The sequence below is a fragment of the Lutra lutra genome, chromosome 9 (genome assembly GCF_902655055.1).
Source record: "Lutra lutra chromosome 9, mLutLut1.2, whole genome shotgun sequence".
NCBI classification, from domain to species: Eukaryota; Metazoa; Chordata; class Mammalia; order Carnivora; family Mustelidae; genus Lutra; species Lutra lutra.
Window position 1 is genome coordinate 89,065,911 of NC_062286.1, and position 10,246 is coordinate 89,076,156.

Here is a 10,246-nt window from a genome sequence, read left to right on the forward strand (position 1 = left end):
GTCCTGCAGTTACTCTGCTTTTTAATTGTTGTCTTCAACTTGTAAATGCCCAGGTCTGAGTCCACTCACCTTTCATTTTCTCCCTTTTGAGCTGCAGACTTGCTAGAAAAAAAAATGTGTAAGAATGCTACAGAAATCACGCAAATTCCGGTGTCTCTCATCAGCCAGAATGTCACTGCCTCCCCAGGGCCTTCTGTCTCTATGTTAAACTTTCTCCTGACTTCTCAAAGTCTGAGCCCCCCAAGTTCCCTAGTGACAATCTGGATCTCCCCTCTGGCTTCTGGGACAGATAAGACCCTATTCCCACCCAAGGCTGACCATGCCATCTGTGTTTCAGATCACACTCACCCATCACTTCCTTGGTGTCCTGTCAGTGATCCCATTTCTCATATCTCTCTTGGGAGGAAGGGGTGTCTCCAAGGAGCTTTCAAAAATTCTCCCATTTTTACAAAACACAGTGTACTCAATTATTAGAAAAATTGTTTATTCCTTGACTTCCTTATTAGAATTTAAGTGCCCTCAGGGCAGGGATCATGTCTGTTTTATTCAGTATTATATACCCAGTGTCTAACAGGTGCTAGATAAGTATTTGATGAATGAATAAATGAATGTAGGAACTTAAGAGAGGAGGAACCAATCAAGAAGGGAGTGATCGATAGTGGCCAACTTATAGAGAGGTCAAGAGAGATGAAAGAAAAAAGTTTCCTTTGAGTTTAGCAAGGAGATGGGCATCACTCATTCTGGAAGTCCCCAGAAATTCACAGTGAGTCAGTTCTAGGAGCCTAGTTCACTCTTGTAGGGCAGCTTGTGATGTGCCTGGCCTCAGGCCAGTGCTGGAGGAACTGATGAGAGCATCACAGCTAGTAAAGGGCTGGAGCTGAAGCAGGGCAGTTTTTGTTTTGTTTTTTTTTAAACAATTTTTTGTTTTTTTTTTTAAACAGCCAGAACAGAGAGTCTTTATTTCTTCCTCCACACAGAACCACTGCAATTAAAGCTGTTGTGACTGGAAAACTAAAAACACGATGAGGAAATTAGAGACATTTAAGCACCTACCTTCTACGCATGTACATTTTTTAAAGGAAATTTTAAATATAAATGATTAGGATTGCTTTCAAAATACATAAAAATAAAGAGATTAAAATGAGTCTAAACACGAAAAAGTGTGATCAGGCTCAGGCGGTTCTCCCCCAGCTCTGTCGGCAGCCCAGGGACAGGCACCGCAGCGTCGTCGGGGAGGGACTGAGGGACAGTCCTCAGTCCCTCCGCCCACCCCGCAGCAGGTACGTGCTGTGCACCTACTATGTGTGGGGCATCATAGTATGCCCAGTATGCCCTGAGCATAAGCTCCACACCAGAAAGAGAATCTGCAACTTTAGCCACAAAGATGGCCAGAACTTGCTAAGACTTCTTAAATTTTTGTGATTTTTACATTGTTTTAATGATGTCCCACAGTGAATAGCAAAAAAACTCTCAAATAAAAAGTGTCCATGTGCTTAGCTTCAGGTCATGCAAAAGGGGCATGCTAATGATTTGGTCATCCTAAACAGGCAGTCTAGTGCAGCAAGCTCTTGAACCCACTGCAGGTGTTTGAGCTCTGGCTGTTTCAACTACTGGATGTGCAGCCTTGCGCTAGTCGACTACCTCACCTTTAGTTTCTTCATCTGGAAAATGGACTCAGTAATCATACCAGCTGTGACATTATGATTTTTGATAAGAAATATATATTTGTTCTTTGTCTCATTCATGGCAGAGAGCTCCTAAAACCCTGAAATTCCCTAGGTGATAAGGGCAGCACAAATGTTTTTGTTACATTAATGAAGTGACTTTTGGAAAGTTTCTAAGTTATCTAGGAAGGGAAGCTGGTTACCAGGAAACTAACCATGTGATTGGAAGGTTGGAAATCCCTGACCTCTGGGGGTGGGAGAGGGTTTGGAAGTTGAGTCCAACCAATGATTTAATCAATCATGCCTATGTAATTAAGCATACATAAAAACCCAAAAGGACTGGGTTAGAGAGCTTATAAGTTGGTGAGCTTGTGGAGATATAGTGAGAGTGGCAGACGCAGAAAGCATGGAAGCTCCTTCTCACATACTTTGCCCTACATATCTCTTCTCTCTGGCTGTTCCTGAGTTTCTTTTATATGAACTGATAATCTAGTAAGGAAAATGTTTTTCTGAGTTCTGTGAGCCACTCTAGCAAATTAATTGAACCCAAGGAGGAAGGAGGTCATGGGAACTTCTGATCTATAGCCAATAGGCCTGGGTAACAACCTGAACTTGGAACTGATAGCTCAGGTAGGGGGTAGTGAGGGTAGTCTTGTGGAATTGAGTCCTTAGCCTGTGGAATCACTGTCTCCATTTAGATAGTGTCAGAATTGATTTGAATTGTAGGACACCCTGCTGGTGCTGGAGAATTACCTGGAAAAAAACACTCATGAATTGGTGTCAGACTCTTACTTATTTCATAAAATTTGAGGAATAGATGAGCTGAGATATAAAGCCCCTGGAAGAGTCTCCAGCTAGCCAGCTGGTAAGCATTCAGTAAGCTTTGTGGGTTTTTATTGTTGTTGTTATTGTTGTTTTGCTGTAATTAGTATTCGTAGTTGGGAGAATAATATTAGTACTACCAACACAGAGAGTTAATTTGGGCAATGTCAGTTCTCAAAAAGAAATGAAAAAGGTTGAGTCCTTGGATGCTCTGACAGAGAAAATGGAAGTGAAGAGACCTAGGCTTGAGCAAGAGCCTTAGAAATTTGTCAGATGATTCAGCATTAGCCTGAAACAAATAGAATATTATTCTATTCCCTGAACAAGGAAGAAAAACATTAAATTTGCACAAACCAGGAAGAAGAGCATTTGAAATATTTCCTAAGCCAAATTGCTCCCCGTATCTGCTAGAGACCTTATGCATTTATTTGCTCCCTGGGGGAACATTCTTTTATTTGCAAACAAGTGATGACACAACAGAATTTTCTTTCTCTCACCCCTGATTCATGCACCATCAAGATAACCTATGAGTAAGGAAGGGCAAGGAGAGCACGGTGTCCTGCTATTACTTACACATCCCTGCAGGCCCTTAACATGGAAACAGTACTCTCAAGGATCTGTGAATGGGGAGAGTGGCTCTCATAGGGTCCTATGAAGTCTTAGCAATGTCTACTCTACAGTGAGAAGAAAGGAGACAAAAACAATCCAGCTCTGAAGCCAACTTCACTAAGTGCTTCCCCTTGACACCTCAGCCCCAGCCTAGGGAGCCCACTCTCATGTTTTCTTTTTTTCTTTCAGTGTGCAGGGGTTCCTGGTATGACCAGGTAAAAATGGAAGCTGGAAAGAGAAAGACCAACTATGCATCTAATCCTCTGCTTCTTCTACAAGAAAATGAAAAAGAGGAGGCAATGCACCTCCCCATTCACTACATACACATTAGCAAAGCAAGCAAACTACAACGATAGAATATGCACACACACACTGCCTTGTGCTATGCTGCAGGAACCAGACATGGATACCTAGACCCTTAGGGCTGGGTCAGCTGGTTGAACCATGGTAGCCTTTGGAAGTCCAAAATTGTTTTAAGAGGTTCCTGAAGGCAAGAATTATGCAACTGACTTCTACAGCTGTCTTGGTTCTCAAATTGTTTGTATTCTCACTTTGTTCTCAGAGATAATTTGCTTCTAGCTTTATCAGATCCATGTAAAGCTATTACCTTGAAGTACCCACCAATCACATAAAACATTTTTTTTCTCCTACTAGTGCTCTTTTTGGCTCAAAAAACATTGAATAACTTGTTCAACTCCCTGGGGAAATGTTCTGCAATCTTTACTGCAAACAAATATTGCCTAATACTTGGGTAATCCATACTTGGATTATAAAAATACCTAAGTGGATGATTTCACTGCTTTATTTCCTCCAATTTCAAAAATTCAGAAATAAAAGTCATCTTCCTGTACATGTCATATTATTCATAGTATTCATGCTCCATAGAAACTAAAATAAATATGTAAAGACATACTCATAAGGTAAGAGAATATTCTAGATGAAATATTAATGAAATATCTTTCTGATGAAGGGGTATCTAGTACAAAATTGAGGATAAAGAAAATTTTGTGTTTAAGAGAAAAAGATGGGAATGGGGAAGGTCAGAGCAGGAGCTGTTCAGTGAGTGAAACCATAAGGTTTCACCATTAGGTTTATGTCTGGGGCAGGAGTTTGGGATGGGGTAATAGAATAGGGACCCAGGCCCACCAGAGTAAGGGGAAAGCTCTAGATAATGTTCAGTCCTTTACTGGAAGACATCATATGTTTCTGACAGGGAAGCTACAAGGTCGTTGAATGGTAAAAAAAGCAGAAGAAACACAGAGAGAAAGAAATCAAGATAATATAATGCCCCTGAATTTCAAGATGAAGAACATCTCATGTTCTTCAGGTGACCAAGACCAATAAGATCATAAATCCCGAGATGGGATGAATTGAGAGAACTTCCAGATTTTGTTTCCTTGCCTTTTTTTTCTCTTACCAAAAATCCCCTAATGACTACTTGTTGCCCCCACACAGAACTAGGAACATGAAAAGAAAATAACACTTGTGGGGAAGAAGCTAGAAGGATTGTTCAGCACACTTCATTTGCAGACATAAAGACAAACCCGATGACCAGCTACACAACCTTGCCTTGTATAGTTGTCAACCAGTCCATCTCCCCATTAATGACAGATGATACTTTCCAGCCATCATGAAGTTCTTCAAGAACAATAAAATTGCAGAGCTAATATTCTGGGAAGGAATATGCTTATTACACTTTTAACTGTCACTAGGCTGCCAATAATTCTGAGGTTTCCTCAAACCATTATTTGAAAGAAAATAGATTGTGACATGTATTTAGAATAGAAATTAGTACTTTTTAGTTATGTCTAAAATTTTACTTCAAAGAGAAAGCGTTCAGAATAGACTTTCCACCTAGTCTCTCAAGTATGACTTCATTGTCTCTCAGGGATGATGGGAGATTGGAAGAATTACTTCAAAGTGCACAGAATGAGAGGTCCAGTGAAAACTGAGAGGGAAAAATGGCTGGCACTTCTCCAACCTTCCACATAGAACTCTGCAGAAAGGGAGACAAAATCTAGAATACTCAGAGGAAATGTTATTACCTTATCTCGTGTTTATTTTCCTTATCATTGCTTTTCCTTTAGAAATGACTTTCTGAACTTTCTCAAATCGTTCAGGCAAGAACTAGAACTTATGTACATTTTTTTTTCCTTTCTGCATGCACCTAGAATATGAAACCATTATATTAACTAAAGAGCCAGTCTTGCAGGTCTTCAAGCACCTGAGTGTAACAGCACCTGAGGAACTTAAGAGACTGGTGGTTATGTCCCTAAAGCAAGGTACAAAGTTCCTGAGGCCTGCTGGCCAAGTCTTCCTTCACCTGGCCCTGACCTTCCCAGTAGGAGTATCTTCTCTAATGGGCCCCTGCATCTTGAGAATTCCACAGTGGCTTTGCTAAAACTCTTGGACCCAAACCACAAGCTAAGACATTTCTCACCTGGTCTTTCTTTTATCCCTCCCTCTCCTCCACAGGGTTTGGTCCTGCACCATGCACTGACAGCCCCCCCACATTTTTCCTACACAGGCATTGGCCCCAGTAAATCTCTTGTATGCCAAGGGTCCACTTCTCACTGAAAAAGAGAACATGACTCTTCCTTTGTTAGAGTGACCTGTACTATTAAATTCAGATGTGCAAGTAAATATATTGGTTGAGTCATTTGAAACTGGACACACACACACACACACACACACACACATACACAAGCAAGAAAAAAACACTCGAGTGTCCCAAAGGCAGCAACTTCAGGATGACTGAAATTACTAACACTGAGAAGCTGGGAGATGGGGCACCTGGAGAGGAAATTCCAACCTTTGGGGAGGAAGCACTGCTGGACCTAGCTCCTGTCCCTGAAGAGACGACAGTAAGGATGTTTGCATTAGTGAGTGAGGTTGCACAACCTGCACATGGAGGGCAGCTCTGGCTGCAGGGGGAAATGCCACACTGGACAAAGCAGCAGCTCAGCTCGGGGTCCTGCTCACAAAGGAAGCAAATCCAGGTTCTCCTTCTTGTCTCTCAGGCTCCCTATTGCAGAGACTCAGAGGGGCCAGCCAGCCAACAGAAACCTGGACTGATTGTTCCAGCCCCTGGATCTCAAAAAAATACCATAGACTTGTAGACTCAGACATGAGAGGCAAAAATTTAAAAGCTGGGCCAGCCAATATCTGACCTTTTTAAATCTCAGAAATGGCAATTTGGTTGGTTCAAACTAATACATATACCTCATATTAAAAAAATGAACTGGGAAAATATCTACTTATCTAAAGGAAATGAAGCAATCAGCTATGATATTGTATATAGCACACTCTTCCTCCTCTTCCACCTCTGCTCTGGGATTCCAGGTCAAAGGTCTTCTCTGCCTAAGTTCCCACAGCACCTGTAGCAGCAGCAGCAGCAGCAGCAGCAGTAAAGAAACAAATGTTGAGAAATTACTGTTTCCTGAATGGCATGTTTAATGGTTTGCTTGAAATTTGTGATTAATGTCAGTGCCCAATGTGTGAAAGGAAACCTACTACAAAAATAGATGAAAAGTATGGACTCTAAAATCCCTTTAAGGTATAGAAGAATCCCCTTGCTTGGGCTGTCAATCTTGAGGCTGGGCAATTCTAGGAGAGGTGATATCTGGATAAGCCTCACTCTCCAATAGAATGACTGAGTGACCTGAGGACAATACTGGATTCACTCCAAAGTGAGTGCAACTTACAATCCAACTAGGCAGCTACCCACCTGAGCCAGCAACTAAGTGACAGAAACAAAAGGCTGCCATTCCTCCCACTCCACCAGAAAGAATCTCAGAGTTAGAACCTCTTGGAAGTCATTCAGACAGGTGGTCAGGTGGTCTTTTTTGAGGTCATTAATCTGTGTACTTATCTGTGCACAGAGAAACTGTTGGGCAGTTTCTACTTGAGTTAAATATATCTATGACTCAGCAGTTCAGATCCTAGGCATATACCCAAGAAAAATGAGGCACATACATTTGTGTGTAAACACACACACACAATCGTACAAAAATCTCATAAAAGTTTTATTCATAATCACCAAAAACTTAAATCAACCCATATGTCTATCAAATGAAGAGTAGATAAACAAAGAGTAGTATAATACAGTACACAGCAATAGAAATAAATGAATTGCTGGGGCAACTATCCGGCTCAGTTGGTAGAGTGTGCAACTCTTGTCCTTGGGGTTGTGACTTTGAACCCCTCATTGAGTGGAAAGATTACTTAAAAGTAAAAAGTCTTGACTCCACACTAGGCATGGAAACTACTTTAAAAAATTATATTAACCGCTATATATTTTCCTCTCAGGACTGCCTTTGTTGTGTCCCACAGATTCTGAACTGTTGTGTTTTCATTATCATTTGTTTCCATAAATTTTTTCAATTCTTCTTTGATTTCCTGGTTGACCCATTCATTCTTTAGAAGGATGCTGTTTAGTCTCCATGTATTTGGGTTCTTTCCAAATTTCCTCTTGTTATTGAGTTCTAGCTTTAGAGCATTGTGGTCTGAAAATATGCAGGGAATGATCCCAATCTTTTGATACCGGTGACCTAGGCCAGGCCAGTGCCACAGAGGGCCCAGGAAGCCAGGTGCTCCATAACATTGCTGAGGGCTGAATTAGCCTCGTCCTGAAGCCTACACATGCTAGATCCTCCACTAACTCAAGAGAACCCCAAAAAAAAAAAAAAAAAAAAAGAATCATTGATGTTTCCTGATCATTCATTTTCATTCCGTATAAATTCATACTGCAGATTTTAATCTATATTATCTCTAAACAATTCTGACTGTGATCGGTATATGTAAGACACTAGAATTTCATAAACACCATTTCCAAGTTCATCAAAAAAAAATTATATTAAGTCAAATTAAATAAATAAAATAATTAAAAAATTAAAAGTCTTTTAAAAAATAAAAGAAATGAACTACACTGACACTTAGAATCATATCACTGAATTTCAGAAACACTGTTGAAAGAATAATGCCAGACAGGAAAGAGTACACAATGTATGATATCATCACCATAAGGCTAAAGCAATACCTCACTTGTCCTGATGAGTGTGTTGTATTGCATAGCATTGTTGAACCACTATATTGCACAACTCAAACTAATAGAACACTATATGTTAATTAGCTGGAATTAAAGTAAAAAATTCTTTAAAAAGCAAAAGCAATAAGCAATACCTGTCAAATCACTGTACTACACATTTGAAACTAATATATTATTGTATGTCAACCATACTTCAATTTTTTAAATAAATTATTGACCATTAAAAATAACATTTTACAATAACCAAGATATGGAGGCAACCCAAGTATCCATGTGTCCATTGAAGATCAGTGAATAAAGAACATGTGGTGTGTGTCTATATATATAGACCACACATATATACATATGTACATGTGTGTGTATATATACATACATATGTATATATATACATAAATATTATTCAACCATAAAAAAGAACAAAATCTTGCCATTTGTAATAACATGGTTGGAGCTAGAGTACATTATGCTAAGTGAAATAAGTCAGTCAGAGAAAGACAAATACTATAAGATTTCACTTATATGTCAAATTCAAGAAACAAAACAAATGAAAAAATAAACAAAAAATAAAGACACAAACCAAAAAACAGACTTTTAAGTCTTATATTTAAGTATAAAGAATAGACTGGTGGTTGGGGGGGAGGGTGAAATGGGTGAAGGGTTTTAAGAGTGCACTTAGCCTGATGAACACTAAGAAATATATAGAATTGTTCAATCATATTGTACATCTAAAATTAATATGACTCTGTATGTTAATTATATTTGAATTTAAAAAAATAAACAATATTTATGTGTGGTGATCAAAGTCAAAGTAGTGCTCTCCTTGGCCATGGGTTGCTGGTAAGGCACTGACTGGAAAGAAGCAGGAGGGAACTCTCTGAGGTGATGGGTTACATGGGTGTATGTAAAAATAAAAATTCATCAAGATGTAACTTAACTTTATACTTTTACTATATATTATGCTTTGATTTTTCAAAAATTCTATCTGGTAATAGTCATCAAATATTAGTCTAACCTCGCACTTACAAAAAAAAAAAAGGACAGAACCCTGAGAATTAAGTAATTCTAATTCAGCCTTGGAAATTGGGTTGGAATTCCAAACTGAACTGTCCCAGCTGGCAATATCAACATATGCCTTTAAAATCAAGGCATGTTAACAGAAGCTCTGTTCTGCTCAGTCTTGGGAAGGTGTTTCTCCAAATCTCCATGGATGACCCAACCCAGAAGAAAGAATTACTAAATCTGGGTGAAGAGAGGGAGAAAGGAAGGGTAGTTCCTGGAGACTTGCTCCAGATACTCCTTCAGTGACAGCTCTCAATTTCCCATTTTTGTGGGAACCAGGAAATTACCTCCTGGATTTGGGCAAGCCCCTTGGCAGACCTATGTTTTTCCTCCTTCCCATGTTTTTCCTCCTGGCAGCATCAAGGAAGTGTCAAGGAGGCTATTCTGGCACAACATTAAGGATTTTGTTCCAGTGTCACTGAGGATAGAGTCATGCAAATTACTTCTCTTTGTTTGCCTGAGCATATGTACATGTAACAAATGACTAGAGCTCTGTGGATATAGGCACTGGGGATATAAAGCCTATGTGATTCCTAATTTTCATTTACTTTTCACTTTCTCCAGCTGGTGCCTAAGACCAAAAGAATAGCCAAGCATATTGTGGAGGAGACAAGAGAGTTAAAGTGGCCTTGCTCCCCACCAGAAGTTTCCCAAATTGATGGGTTTGTGCTAGAGAAAAAGTTATTCAACATCTGGGATATTCCAAAGTCTGGAATATCCAAGCCAAGCCTGATGACTTGGTCATTACTTCCTAACCCAAGCAGACATGTAAACAGACATGAGAAGGGGGAAAGAGAAGACAGCATGTCTGAGCTCTTTTTAGGTCAATGCAGTAAATTGGGGAAAGCAGCTTCCCTGTCTATAAATCACACAGAATGGCAAAGAACCTAAATTTTTTTTATCAAACTGTGGGGGCATTTTTAGAGATGGAATAGCTGATTTATTAATAATATATAACCAGGGACGCCTGGGTGGCTCAGTTGGTTGGGCGTCTGCCTTCAGCTTGAGGTCCTGGGATCCTGTCCTGCAATGGACTCCTTGCTCA